Genomic DNA, 16,399 nt, shown 5'->3' on the forward strand with positions numbered 1-16,399 from the left:
CAGGGTCACAGACCATTTTCTGGAAAAGGAGCAGAGGGCAGAATTTGTGCATAAATAGTGTTCATGTTCATGAATCTGAAGTGTGTATATTGTTCAGTAATGTTAAGAGAATGGTGGGCTCTGTGTTATAGGTTATACCTGGGTATAATATTCAAGGTTCTGTGTGTTGCATAGCCTACCTGGTTATGGATTTCCAGACTGTGTTGCAGAAGATGTTCAAGGATGTGTTGCACAGCTGGGTGTTGTGTTAAAGACTTTGTGTTGCATATCAGGGTATGATGTTCAAGGCTCTTCGTTGAATAGCCAGTGATTTTTGGATGTTTGATATTTTTGATTAAGGATATGAGGCACTAGCCTGGCAAGCCAGACTATAACATGAAATGTACAAGCAAAAATACTTTCTGCCACTAGGTAGGGTTGTCTAGTTCACTATGCTAATCGGCACACCTTTCTATGCTTTGATATCCGGCCTACAGGTTTTACGATGAATATGTAAAATGGGCTTCCCCTGTTTTAAAAACCAGCAGCCGCCACTGGTGCACACTGTATACTTTATATTTATTTATCTATTTCATACTTGACTTACCTGGATTAGTTTGTACTATGCACCTATTGCACCTTTTTTTGTTTGTTTGTTTGTTTGTTTTGTGTATACACTTTTTATCTGTTTTTGTACTATGAGAGCTAAGTGAAACCGGAGTCAAATTCCTCGTGTGTGTCCACATACCTGGCAATAAAAGTGTTTCTGATTCTGTTTCTGATTCTGATATTAATTAACATTCTACAACATTTGGCAAAATGTTGTCATTGGCTCAAGTTATATAATTTGTGGTGATGACTTTAATATCTCACGGTCACAAGAAAATTGGTGGCCATGAGATACTTCATTTGTGGCCACAAAATATTAAATTGTGGTTTCAAGCTATTAATTTGTAATGACATTAAAAATAATAATCACCATGTCAACTCAGGGACTCAGTTTCAGTGTTGCATATTGACATGGTTTGGTCTGCATTTTGTAGATCGATTCCAAAAACTGATTTTAAGTATCAAAGTGCTTTTAGCTGTCAATTTTTCCCATTAATTCTGTCAATTGTTTTGCTAAAATGATTGAGTTAGCAATGCTGGTCAGTGTTAACTAGGGATGAAAAAAACCTCAGGCTTCCACATATGATATCACTTAGATCTTTCAGGTAACGATTCAATATTTGACGATACCACTGACTCTGTTATGATACAATACGAATCGATTTGATTAACAATCTGAGACTGATATGTTTCTGACTTGATTCAGAATCTGGGGTAGGTCTTAAATTAATGTGTGAATGATGATGGTGTAGAGAAAGGATATTATGTATCAGAGTGATAAATCTTTTTCAAATCTAATTGATTAATAATAATAATAATAATAATAATAATAATAATAATAATTTATGACTTTTCAATTGATTTGTTTCAATTATTGCCTTTTAATCCGATTCATCAATCCAAATCATCTGATCGTTACACCCCTAATAGTAAAATCAACAGAGTTGACTAATTAACAAGTACAACAATAACAAAAACATAAAGCACCAGAAACACAAAAATCTGGAATGCAACTAGAAAAGAACCTGAAGCCTACATATAAACATAAAAGAAGGAATTTAACAAAGAATTGAAGAAAAACAAAGAAGACTACACTTAATTAACTAAACTAATTACGAAACCCGTAAGAAGCATGATTGTAGATATGAAGGACTTTATTCATGAGCAGCTGTGAACAATAATCAACAAGAGCTGGAGTTGAAGTGAGACAACCAGGAAATAAAGTAGCAAGTGTTCATGAATACAATTATTAAAATCTCATATGGTGTTTATTAAAAACATTTTGTTCTAAGCTGATTTGGGGAAGTGTAATCTGTATGACTTCCATCCCAAAAGCCTAATATATTGCCTGATTCTGTTCTCTCTCTCTCTCTCTCTCTCTCTCTCTCTCTCTCTCTCTCATTTCAGGTTCTTATATGTAGTGGGGTTTGTTTTTGTAGGAGATAATAACACTCTCATTAATAAAACATTAGCAGTAAGTTTCTTGATAGCATTTTAATTTATTACTTGAGGTCCCTTCCCATGAAGTAGTGTTTGAGCTTTATTTCTGGATTTGTCAATTTCTTCAACCTTCTTCAATCATTTGAGTTTTGACTAGAGTGCATGAGCAAGTGAAGGACAATGTCAGAGACCAAGAGGTCATAACAAGTAAAGTGACCCCCACTCAATTATTCATTAGAGAAAGAGAGAGGGGAAGGACAGGAGTCACATCCAGGCATTAGCATCTGTGCAGAGAGCCAGCATCTGATTATAGTTTAGGTGATAAATAGCTAACTAGCAAACTATCTATATTAGCTAGCAACATGCAACTATCCATGTCAGCTAATCTTGCAACATCAGCAATAGGGTTGAGTTATGCTATTACTGGAGATGAGAGGAGAGCTTGCTAACATCAGCTGGTCAACCAGAACATTTCTGTAGTTAGCTAGCTGTGTGTAATATAGCTAAATTAGGGGTGGTAGGCATGTGCTGTGCAATGTAGCTACATAGGGCAGTGGGTATGTGCCATCCTTGACTGCCATGCATTGGAATAATAAGGCATATCCTTCCCTCCACTAGCCTGGGGTAGTGCCTTGAGCAAGCACTAGCAACCCCTCGATCCCCCTGGTCAGACTGAAGACTGGACTCAGCAGACTGCACAGAGGAGACCACCACCTGGTGGTTCAACAGCCAGGAAGGTGGACCCAGCAAAGCATTTGTGGAGCACAAGCGGGGCACAGTGCAACATGTAGAACACTGTTGGCCATCCACTGCATCCTGACCTAGCTCCAGCCATATTGATTCTGTCTTGCCCCTGTACCCAGTTAGGTTGGAATGAGAGAGTGAGGCTGACAGCTGTGCAACTCTCCCTCACTCTAATCTAAGTCAGGATCCAATTCAAATTAAAGTCCTGTGGTGATGGGCAAGTGGTGAAGCAGCAGGTGTGTAAACACTGGAAGCTGTAGTCATGAACCTGCAGACAGGTGGCCCAGGGTATAGGGTCACTCTCTGCTGGAACGAAGCAGCAGCAGAGTTCAGCAGCCCCCTGGGTGTCTGAGTAGCCCTGTTTAGGATTCGCTCTGCTCAGATCCATGGAAGAAGGGACTAGAAAAGGTGCCCCAAACATAGCCTGCTTCACCCCACCCTGGCCAGCACACCATGGCTGGTGGGGATCCCACTCAGGAGTTGAAATACAATGAAAAGATGATGAAGGGACTCAACCTTGGCACATGGAACGTCAACATGTGGGTGTACCTTCAAAGCCCAGATTGGCCTCCTTAGTCACCTCTGGACCCACAACTGCCACCCAACAAATTGAAGTCATGGTCATCTTCGAACCCAAAGGATGAACACCATCATCAATGTAGCTATTGAAGGGATGTTTAATTTGTCTTTCCATTGCAACAAATTCATATACTACTGGTCTTCAATGGCCAACTAGGCTAAAGTGAATAGCTATCATACAATGAATAGAGTGATATTTTTATACTAGGTGCTGTGCTCTTGTACGGGCAACTGAACTTGAAGTAATCAGTCATTTCAACTGATTAACTCAATAAGCTATGGTCCAAAAGGTTGTTTAAAGGCTAAACAAAAGTGATCTTGTGTATTAAAGTTTACCAAGTGAAGCAAACCATGTTGCTCTTAGTGTTTGAGAACTGTATAGGGCTGCTACTGAGCCACACTATTTCCAGTGAAAGAAATTATTCAAAAAAAAGATTTGTTTATTTTACTGAACAAGATTCAAAGATCTGAACTTCCCATCATGAGAGACAAATATGATTTATTTGAAAAAATCTATTCAGTTATTGCAAAGCTTTGCTCCACCACCATTGTAGAAGCCACGATCATGGAATCCTGTCAATTGCATTATTATTATTATTATTATTATTATTATTATTATTATTATTATTAAGGTTCCCATTAAATCTGGCAAAATGCTTGAAATTAGATGTGAGGCTTTACCCCAGTGTTCAGAAATGCTGCTTACTTATGGAGTACCCAGTGATTGGAATATGATGAGTGTGATTGCATATGGTATTGAGTCTAGGACAAGATAAGGTGTAGTGTTTGAAAGTTGACAAAGCTTCATGCCAGTTCTGCATTGGTGTACCCCAAGGCTCAGTACTCGGTCCTCTTTAATTTGCCGTCTGTTATATTGGTGAGGTATTTTCACCACATGACTTTGTCTCACTTCAGGTCTGAATACAACAAATGAAAAGAAGATGGCTTTCCAGGTGTGTGATATTGGCCTCAATGTTTCAGATGAGCAGTAATACAGACCTCTTCTGCTCCTTGGACCTGTCTGATTCATCCTGGTGCCCTGTGTCTGGTTGGAGTCTCATCACATCGCTCCTGTGGAGGACGGCCCCATGAGGACAGTTGAAAGTCACACTTGGAGGATGCTCTGGACTCTTACAGTAATGCTTTTATGGCTGAGGACTACAATTGACTTGCTAACTTTAGGAGTGCAGTTGTCATGAACAGTTTTGCACTCAAGTTTCCATCAATGAAGAGTTTATAACATCAACAAAACTGACTTCTTGTTAAAACTGTTAATATTGTAGTCATGCTGTCTGTTGTTGCCCAAATGAGGATGGGTTCCCTTTTGAGTCTGGTTCCTCTCGAGGTTTCTTCCTCATGTCGTCTGAGGGAGTTTTTCCTTGCCACCATCGCCACAGGCTTGCTCATTGGGGATAGATTAGGGATAAAATTAGCTCATGTTTTAAGTCGTTCAAATTGTGTAAAGTTGCTTTGCGACAATGTTTATTTTTAAAAGCGCTATACAAATAAACTTGACTTGACTTGACTTGATTTACACAAACGTCCACTGGAAAATACGAGCCACCTCAATTAACACACACACAGAATTAACATCTTGCCTCAGTCTCAACACAATACCATGATATAAATCACCTTCAACCTTCTGTATAAACTGCATATCACACATACACCAACAAGGACATTCACTGGATTTACCTGATGTGTTGTTACATGCTGTTGAGATTTGATTTGTTTGTTATCAAGTTTAGTTTAAACAATCCTGTCTGTGCTGTCCGCCATGTTTGTTTTTGCCACACTATGGAAGGCGCATAGGGTAAAAAGTTCTGTGAGGTTGTAGCCGGGCTATTCTTGGGTTTCATGTGATGTCACATCTGCCTTATTAATTATTCAAAACATTAGCTGGTAGTCTACCAAAGCTCAGTTGACAAAGAGTTTGTACGGAGAAGGTGCATTGCTTGCATGAAAACTGCCTCACGCTTGCATTGTTTTAGGTTGTTTGAATCGATCAAACCGTGAAACTGATAAAAGTTTCTTCAGGGTTCTCCGTGAACGAATAAAAAATGGTGAACGAACACAGGATTTCACAAAAAGATGTCAAGAAAATTGGCTTTTGAACCTCTCACTGAACTCGAAGGGAGCCGAGTTGAAGCGCGCTCGAGTTTGCAGTGATCACTTGGTGAAAGGTTTGCATTTCCCTCTCAGCTCTGTCCTTAGTGTTTTCCAAGTACTGTTCTTGCTATGTGTCATTATTTTATGGTACTTTTTTAATCACAAAGTGCTAAAGTCCCCAACTGTTTCTTTGTTTACTCCTCACTCGATGGCCGCCATACTGAAAACAACGCACATCTCGCTGTCTTTAACAGGGTGTCCTAGCAGCCTTTTTAACGAGTCTTTCAGCAAGTGCACGTGATAAAAAAAAAAAAAACATGAACAATAAAGTCTATATGCATGAAGGTTGCAACAAAATTCTTACCCAGCCATACAGTTACAATGTGCCGTGATCACTTCTCCATCTTGTTAAACTAAGATCCAGGTCTTTAAAGGGGTTTCTGATGATCTTTGTGAATGATTTACTTGAGAGATAAGAACCACCACAAGTGAGAATCAAGCCAACTGTTGTTTGTTTACACTTCAACTTACAGCGCTTTGTTGTAAAGACATGAACGAAAAGCTTAAAAAAAACATACTTACACGGCCAAAAACAATACAGGATTCATTCGGCAGCGACTTGATCCCGAGGACCTTTACCCAACCACATACAAAAAAGTCGTAAGCCTCCATACTCTTCCACGCTTTCATCTGTTTTGCGGTGTAGAAGGACGTCTGCAACACCAGATAGTTCGAGATGTCGGGGAACTCGACTGAAGGGTAGTTTTCAAAATTGCATGATAAATCCTTCTTTCCCAGACTGTAGGGGTCGATTCCATTGCACATAGCAATCTTCTGAATATATCTAACGCGAGCAGTGGCTTCTAGATTACGAGCATACTCTGATAAGTTATCGCTAGTTGTTTGCACTACGGCAGCCGTTTTGGTTTGCTTGACCACCAGCAGTTTTACCGGAAGTGAAATTGCTAAGAAAAGTTACGTGACTGAAATCCAAGAATACAGAGCCTGTTTCATGCAAAATACACCAAATGTGTGTTTTGTATAACTCTTAATGTAAAAGGAAGCTTCTGATGTGATTTATTACTATTTTATATACAACCACGATTCCAAAAAAGTTGGGACAAAGTACAAATTGTAAACAAAAACGGAATGCAATAATTTACACATCTCAAAAACTGATATTATATTCACAATAGAACATAGACAACATATCAAATGTCAAAAGTGAGACATTTTGAAATTTCTTGCCAAATATTGGCTCATTTGAAATTTCATGACAGCAACACATCTCAAAAAAGTTGGGACGGGGCAATAAGAGGCTGGAAAAGTTAAAGGTACAAAAAAGGAACAGCTGGAGGACCAAATTGCAACTCATTAGGTCAATTGGCAATAGGTCATTAACATGACTGGGTATAAAAAGAGCATCTTGGAGTGGCAGCGGCTCTCAGAAGTAAAGATGGGAAGAGGATCACCAATCCCCCTAATTCTGCGCTGACAAATAGTGGAGCAATATCAGAAAGGAGTTCGACAGTGTAAAATTGCAAAGAGTTTGAACATATCATCATCTACAGTGCATAATACCATCAAAAGATTCAGAGAATCTGGAAGAATCTCTGTGCGTAAGGGTCAAGGCCGGAAAACCATACTGGGTGCCCGTGATCTTCAGGCCCTTAGACAGCACTGCATCACATACAGGCATGCTTCTGTATTGGAAATCACAAAATGGGCTCAGGAATATTTCCAGAGAACATTATCTGTGAACACAATTCACCGTGCCATCCGCCGTTGCCAGCTAAAACTCTATAGTTCAAAGAAGAAGCCGTATCTAAACATGATCCAGAAGCGCAGACGTCTTCTCTGGGCCAAGGCTCATTTAAAATGGACTGTGGCAAAGTGGAAAACTGTTCTGTGGTCAGACGAATCAAAATTTGAAGTTCTTTATGGAAATCAGGGATGCCGTGTCATTCGGACTAAAGAGGAGAAGGACGACCCGAGTTGTTATCAGCGCTCAGTTCAGAAGCCTGCATCTCTGATGGTATGGGGTTGCATTAGTGCGTGTGGCATGGGCAGCTTACACATCTGGAAAGACACCATCAATGCTGAAAGGTATATCCAGGTTCTAGAGCAAAATATGCTCCCATCCAGACGACGTCTCTTTCAGGGAAGACCTTGCATTTTCCAACATGACAATGCCAAACCACATACTGCATCAATTACAGCATCATGGCTGCGTAGAAGAAGGGTCCGGGTACTGAACTGGCCAGTACTTTCAGCCATAGAAAACATTTGGCGCATCATAAAACGGAAGATACGACAAAAAAGACCTAAGACAGTTGAGCAACTAGAATCCTACATTAGACAAGAACGGGTTAACATTCCTATCCCTAAACTTGAGCAACTTGTCTCCTCAGTCCCCAGACGTTTACAGACTGTTGTAAAGAGAAAAGGGGATGTCTCACAGTGGTAAACATGGCCTTGTCCCAACTTTTTTGAGATGTGTTGTTGTCATGAAATTTAAAATCACCTAATTTTTCTCTTTAAATGATACATTTTCTCAGTTTAAACATTTGATATGTCATCTATGTTCTATTCTGAATAAAATATGGAATTTTGAAACTTCCACATCATTGCATTCCGTTTTTATTTACAATTTGTACTTTGTCCCAACTTTTTTGGAATCGAGGTTGTACAATAATAAAATATTATTTTGACATTAGTGCTTATGCTAATTAATATTATTATTTGCGTTAATTTTGCCTGATATTTGTACAGCACTCCAGCCTTTTCCATCATGTTTACAGCACATGATGAGTGTTTATGGTCAGCATTTCATTAACAACTGTGTATGCAGTCTCATTAAGTTCATGGCTGGATTTCTGTTGGAGGTTTTGATTTTAACTTCCCTGTTCTGGGCTTGTACTTCACTCATACCACACATAGATTATTTATCTGCTAGAGGGCAGGAAGTATATACAGTTGATTCTTTTGTACAGTTGTTTTTGAGTCATTAATTTTAGGATGAAGTTATATTTGAACCTGCCAACACTTCCTGCCTTTGAAAGATAAAAAGCCATCTATATACAGTTCATTTCTAGTATGCATAGTCCTTTTCTCTGGTGGCAACCCACATGTTTTGACGGTACAATAAAATGTTAATCCCTTGCTTCCTTTACGGTTATTACAACCAACCGCATTGCAAATGCCTAAATGTGTGTCTTTAGTACAGCCATTCCGCTGTTTAGTTCTCAAAATGGCATCAATTGTACACTGTGATGTTAGATGAAATGTATGGTTTAGAAGCTGCTCTTTCATACACTTATGTATACAGGGCAGGGAGTAGATCACTTTTCTTCTTCTTTGCTGTATGTAGACAGCAGTGGTGAACCGCTACTATTAGAGCTGGGACTTCAGACACACCAAAAAAGCAACAGGGCAAAGGATTTTTTAAGGGATTAACAGCAAGCTGCCAGGTTGCTCCATTGTGTGTAGCTGCCGATGTTGATTTTAAAGTAACTAAGTAAATTATACAAGGAAATGAATACTTAAGTCTGAAGGAAAAATACTGTAGCGAATGTGCATAGAAGAAGAGTCTGGAGACAGAAAGCTTAGTTTCTCGGACATTAGCTTGTGCTACTTGCTCTCAATAGCACTGGCTTGACTGCTTTATGAGCGTTCGCTAACACTACTGATGAACGCTACACCAGCTGGAAGGTGACTTCACTGCTGCGCTAATGGTGTCGACTTGCGATTAAGCTCACGTTGGCCTCCAAGAAGGCCAAGGGTGATAAATTCTTGGTCCCTCCCACTATAAATTCAAATCTGATTAGTTAATTCATCTGTCACTTCCTACATAAACATACATTGCCATGGCCTTCTGTCCCGGCAATAAAGTCCTAACCAATGAGTGAGCCAGCTCTAAACTCTTGTCAGCCTAGAGACCACAAACAAAACAATCTCATTAATAACTCTATTTTAATGCTTTCAGGACAGTAACCTTTTCATTTCTTTAGCACATTTGACAGAAAATGAAGCCAAATTAGAATTAGAAGAGAATAATTATCATGAAATTATGAAAGAATGAAAGAAATTAAATATAACATTTGAAATGCTGATATGTTTGGGCCTTCTCTGAAGGCCTAGATGGCCCTGATGGTTCCCCTCTGGTAGACAGTGACATTCCTGCCATGGGTTCAGAGAGTTCCCATGAAATCGATTAAAAATCTATCTCTTTTGATTAGTAATTCTCAAAGGTGTTTGGTTATTCAAGTCATTCGAAGCGTTTGTGCACATTTGGACATATTAAATTTCTTAAACTGCACTGATGAGAGCTGACTGACTGAACGTGAGCCTCTGAAGTTTACCTGCCTTCAGAAATTAGTATAATTCTCACTGGTAAGGATTTGCATATACAGGAAGTTATATGCAGTGCTCAGATTTGCTTAAAGTTCTTTACAGAACAGAAAATGGCTCCACTTTTATCCTCAGTATAAAACGGATCAGCCATAACATTAAAACTACTGCCAGGTGACGTGAATAACATTGATTATTCTATCCGCATTCGCTGGATATGAGCAATTGTGCGCTCTGATTGGCTACTCTACTACTAGGATATCAGCTCATATACTGTGAGTAGAGAAAAACAAAATGGTGGCGCATGTTGCTGAACCAACCGAGGACAAAACAAGAACTCTACTCGAAAACAAAACCCACAAAATAAAAAATAAAAGTGTTTAAAAGAAACAGAAATAGTTAAAAGAATATAGTTTTTTGTTGCGCGGCACGGTGGTGTAGTGGTTAGCGCTGTCGCCTCACAGCAAGAAGGTCCGGGTTCGAGCCCCGTGGCCGGCGAGGGCCTTTCTGTGCGGAGTTTGCATGTTCTCCCCGTGTCCGTGTGGGTTTCCTCCGGGTGCTCCGGTTTCCCCCACAGTCCAAAGACATGCAGGTTAGGTTAACTGGTGGCTCTAAATTGACCGTAGGTGTGAATGTGAGTGTGAATGGTTGTCTGTGTCTATGTGTCAGCCCTGTGATGACCTGGCGACTTGTCCAGGGTGTACCCCGCCTTTCGCCCGTAGTCAGCTGGGATAGGCTCCAGCTTGCCTGCGACCCTGTAGAACAGGATAAAGCGGCTAGAGATAATGAGATGAGTTTTTTGTTACCCCCCCCCCCCCCCCCCCATCGCCTGTTCCACACTCCAGCCCAGTCGGTGGCAGTCATGCACCTTTAAGTTGCTTTGCCAACCACCAAACCACCCTAAAGAAAAAGAAGAAAAAAACCCAAAATACAAAAAAACAAAAGATGGAATGAAAGCATTTGATGGTAAGAACGTATCTTTTTTTTCAAGAATTATTATTATAGCATTTTTCACAAATTGCAATTGTCATTTCACTGGTTTGTTTACATTCTAAGTGGAAATGATTTTGTCGGACGTTTTGTATAAAGTTTTTATTTACAGAATTTGCAAAAAATAAAAATAAAAATGCTCTGTTTCTCAAAATCCAGTGAATGTGGATAGAATAAAACAGTTATTCCACTCAATCTTGTCGTACATGGATTATAGACAATTCAGTGCTGCGCGCCTCGTTGGCTATCAGCTCATGCACAACGCGATTTCATGGAATAACTGTTAATTATCTCATTACAGTGACACATAGGATATATTAGACAGCAAGAGAACAGTCAGTTCTTGAAGTCGATGTGTTGGAAGCAGGAACAATGGGCAAGCGTAAGGATCTAAGTGACTTTGACAAGGGCTAAATTGTGATGGCGAGATGACTGGGTCTGAGCATCTCCAAAATGGCGCATCTTGTGGGCTGTTCCCGGTATGCAGGGGTTAGTACCTACCAAAAGGGCTCCAAGGATCTGAAGGACAACTGGTGACAGGGTCATGGGTTTCGAAGGCTCATTGATTTTGTATGGGGCATGAAGGCTAGCCCATATGGTCCAATCCAGAAGCACAGAAGAGCTTCTGTAGCACAAACTGCTGAAAAAGTGACTGCTGGTTAAAACAGAAAGGTGTCCGAAGTATGTATTTGTATGCAAGCAAAGTAACAACTTCAACCAGTTTAACTTCATTATTGCTGCTTATACTGGAATGACATTTCAGGAATATACAGACATATATGTGTGTGTGTGTGTGTGTGTGAGAGCAGAGGAACAGTATCAGTGCTGGAAAAGCTTCTCATACAGCTTTCACATTCATGTCATAAAACACACCTCATCTGTCTCAATCCAGCAGTAGCCTAGCCTAACAATAAGCAATACCAGACAATGTGCAATATAATGTGCAATATAAAGTGCAATATCTCTCCTGCCACCCCCCTTCTCCCACCTTTTTTTTCTTCCCCCTTCCCCCCTCCCCCTTCCTCTCGTCCCCATATCTTATGGCCCTTTTCCACTACCCTTTTTCAGCTCACTTCAGCTCGCTTCAGCTCACTTCAGCCCGACACGGCTCGCGTTTCGACTATCTAAAAACAGCACGACTCAGCTCGCTTCGGCCCTGCTCAGCCCCCAAAACTCGCACGGTTTTGGAGTGGGGCTGAAGCGAGCCAAACTGAGCTGAGTGAGGCTAGGGGCGTGAGGAGACACTCCCCTGTGCACTGATTGGTGAGGAGGAGTGTCCTCACACGCCCCGCGAGCACGCTGGGATCTGTAAACACCGTAAACCCGGAAGAAGAATAATTACGATTTACGAGAATTATGAAGCCTTATGCGCCTCGCCTCATCTATACGCTCTTGCCAGTATCTGTTGGCGTTGTCGGTGACAACAAGCCACAGCACCAAGACCAGCAACACTAACGACTCCATGTCCTCCATGTTTATTGTTTACTCTCCGGGTTGTGAGACTACCGCTTAAAAGGTCACTGATGTCACTGTTTGCGCCGCCTAACGACATCACCTGACGTCCACCCACTTTCGCTAACTCCACCCAATGTGTCCACCCACTTCCAGCCAGCACGGTTCAGCGCGGTTGTAGTCGAAATGCAACTCCAACAGCCCCACTCGGCTCGACTCAGCCCGACTCAGCACGGCAAGGCTCAGCCGCGTTGGTAGTGGAAAAGCGGCATTATTCTTTTTATATTTGTATATGTAAATACTTAATTTATTTTAATTTATCTAGAAGTTTTCTCTATTTCTGTTCTTTGTTTCTCTGTAATGATGCTGCTGGAATCTTAATTTCCCTGACGGAACCCGCCCAAAGGGATCAATAAAGTTTTATCTAATCTAATCTAATCCTGTACCAGTCTCAGATCTCGGGAGCAAAGATGCAGCTCACATCTTCACCACCAAGCCCTCGATGTGGGAGAAACGTGACTGCGCTTCTCCTCTTTTCAGCTCTGAGTACAGATTCATGGGTGTGTTTGTGCTGCTGAGGCTGATCCCGGATCAGTCCACTCTGGGGATTTAACGATTTGTAATACAGCCGACAGATTTATGAGTGCTGACATTCCAGAATGGTCTCGCCATTCTGTTATCTCCTGACCAGTGTGTGTGTGTGTGTGTGTGTATGTGTGTTTGCTAATGGACCAGTCATGTGTTAAATCCTCATCCTGAAGAAACACAGACAGACGGTAAGAGATTAAATTAAATCATGATTGTCATATCCCTCTCCAGTTTCTGACACACTGTGGTTTCAGTCGATACCTTCATCACTTCATGCCTTTCACATTAAACAGTTTCTTATTGTTTTCACAATGATGTGGTGAAACCCGCTAATAAAGCTTCGTGAATTGAAATGGAATTTAATTGAATAATTTATTAGAGCTTTTTTGTTGCCTTAGATAGACAGAGTTTTGTTTTTGCCTCCTCTGTGTTTCATATTACATACTTTATCCTTCAACTGCCCTCAAGGTCATCTGAGGAAATCGACTGATACCGTATCGTTATCTTTACCTATAAAATTACAACCCCGATTCCAAAAAAGTTGAGACAAAGTACAAATTGTAAATAAAAATGGAATGCAATAATTTACAAATCTCAAAAACTGATATTGTATTCACAATAGAACATAGACAACATATCACATATCAAAAGTGAGACATTTTGAAATTTCATGCCAAATATTGGCTCATTTGAAATTTCATGACAGCAACACATCTCAAAAAAGTTGGGACAGGGGCAATAAGAGGCTGGAAAAGTTAAAGGTACAAAAAAGGAACAGCTGGAGGACCAAATTGCAACTCATTAGGTCAATTGGCAATAGGTCATTAACATGACTGGGTATAAAAAGAGCATCTTGGAGTGGCAGCGGCTCTCAGAAGTAAAGATGGGAAGAGGATCACCAATCCCCCTAATTCTGTGCCGACAAATAGTGGCGCAATATCAGAAAGGAGTTCGACAGTGTAAAATTGCAAAGAGTTTGAACATATCCTCATCTACACTGCATAATATCATCAAAAGATTCAGAGAATCTGGAAGAATCTCTGTGCATAAGGGTCAAGGCCGGAAAACCATACTGGGTTCCCGTGATCTTCGGGCCCTTAGACGGCACTGCATCACATACAGGCATGCTTCTGTATTGGAAATCACAAAATGGGCTCAGGAATATTTCCAGAGAACATTATCTGTGAACACAATTCACCGTGCCATCCGCCGTTGCCAGCTAAAACTCTACAGTTCAAAGAAGAAGCCGTATCTAAACATGATCCAGAAGCGCAGACATCTTCTCTGGGCCAAGGCTCATTTAAAATGGACTGTGGCAAAGTGGAAAATTGTTCTGTGGTCAGACGAATCAAAATTTGAAGTTCTTTATGGAAATCAGGGACGCCGTGTCATTCGGACTAAAGAGGAGAAGGACGACCCAAGTTGTTATCAGTGCTCAGTTCAGAAGCCTGCATCTCTGATGGTATGGGGTTGCATTAGTGCGTGTGGCATGGGCAGCTTACACATCTGGAAAGACACCATCAATGCTGAAAGGTATATCCAGGTTTGAGAGCAACATATGCTCCCATCCAGATGACGTCTCTTTCAGGGAAGACCTTGCATTTTCAACATGACAATGCCAAACCACATACTGCATCAATTACAGCATCATGGCTGCGTAGAAGAAGGGTCCGGGTACTGAACTGGCCAGCCTGCAGTCCAGATCTTTCACCCATAGAAAACATTTGGGGCATCATAAAACGGAAGATATGACAAAAAAGACCTAAGACAGTTGAGCAACTAGAATCCTACATTAGACAAGAATGGGTTAACATTCCTATCCCTAAACTTGAGCAACTTGTCTCCTCAGTCCCCAGACGTTTACAGACTGTTGTAAAGAGAAAAGGGGATGTCTCACATTGGTAAACATGGCCTTGTCCCAACTTTTTTGAGATGTGTTGTTGTCATGAAATTTTAAATCACCTAATTTTTCTCTTTAAATGATACATTTTCTCAGTTTAAACATTTGATATGTCATCTATGTTCTATTCTGAATAAAATATGGAATTTTGAAACTTCCACATCATTGCATTCCGTTTTTATTTACAATTTGTACTTTGTCCCAACTTTTTTGGAATCGGGGTTGTATCCAAGTCAGGCTGGCATGGTGGCGTAGTGGCTAACACTGTCACCTCACAGCAAGAAGGTCCTGGGTTCAAGCCCTGCAGCCGACGAGGGCCTTTCTCTGTGGAGTTTGCATGTTCTCTCTGTGTCTGACTGGGTTTCATCCGGGTGCTCCAGTTTCCCCCACAGTCCAAAGACAAGCAGGTTAGGTTAATTGGTGGCTCTAAATTGACCATAGGTGTGAATGTGAGTGTGAATGGTTGTTTGTCTTTGTGTTGGCCCTGCAATGACCTGGCAACTTGTCCAGGGTGTACCCCGACTTTCACCCATATTCAGCTTGGATAGGCACCAGCTTGCCTGTGACCCTGTAGAACAGGCTAAGCGGTGACAGGTAATGGATGGATGGATGATGCAAGTCTGTGTGTACCTGAGCAAAGTGACTGGAGTGGATTTGGCTTCATATGTAAGTCACTTTAGATATCATTAATCTATGAAACATCCGTCCATTATCTGTAATTGCTTATCCTGTGCAGTGTTGCGGGCAAGCTGGAGCCTATCCCAGCTGACTATGGGCGTGATGTGGGGTACACCCTGGACAAGTCATCAGGTCATCACAGGGCTAACACAGAGACAAACAACCATTCACACCAATTAGCATAACCTGCATGTCTTTGGACTGTGGGGGAAGCCAGAGCACCCGGAAGAAACCCATACAGACACGGGGAGAACGTACAAACTCCACACAGAAAGGCCCCCATCTGCCACTGGGCTCAAACCCAAAACCTTCTTGCTGTGAAATGACAGTGCTAAGCACTACACCACCATGCTGTCCATGTGTCATTTGAAAATAACAAAATTTATTTTTTTCGCAGTCCAGTTTCCATCAAATCCTGCGCTCTGATTGGTTGGCGAGTGGGTCCATATCCTATGATACAGACCCCGGTTACGGCCCTCTGGCAACTCGCTTGTTCACAACAACAACAACAAACATCGTCGCAATGTTTGTCAACATTTATTTTCGCATTTCTCAGGAGAATAGCATTAATTTTACATAATGGATAGTGATAACGACAGTCTTCACAGCGAAAGCGAGTTTTACTACCCTGAGAAAGAAGAAATAAAAGAAAACATTTCAGGAGAACGCTAAAAACCTGTAACTGTCAAGCAAAAACATGGCTAAATCCTGAATGACTCAATTTTGTATAAATAGGGGACTATATAGGCAGCAAAATGTAGTTTTTTTCCTGCCATGGAAGTGCACTTGTATACCGAGGAGGAAGCCATTTGCATTACGGTCGTGAATGTGGATTCAAGATGGCGGCTCACCTCAGTTTGGTTTTCCCTTTCGGGCGCTCTCATTTTCTGTTAGAATTTAGTAAAGAAAAAAATAAATATATTATTTACCAGCTTAAGGTCAGTCTGTATGGTGAAATTCCGTGACCTCGGCCTTGAATAC

Source organism: Neoarius graeffei, chromosome 7 (assembly GCF_027579695.1).
Source record: "Neoarius graeffei isolate fNeoGra1 chromosome 7, fNeoGra1.pri, whole genome shotgun sequence".
In the NCBI taxonomy this organism is placed as follows: domain Eukaryota; kingdom Metazoa; phylum Chordata; class Actinopteri; order Siluriformes; family Ariidae; genus Neoarius; species Neoarius graeffei.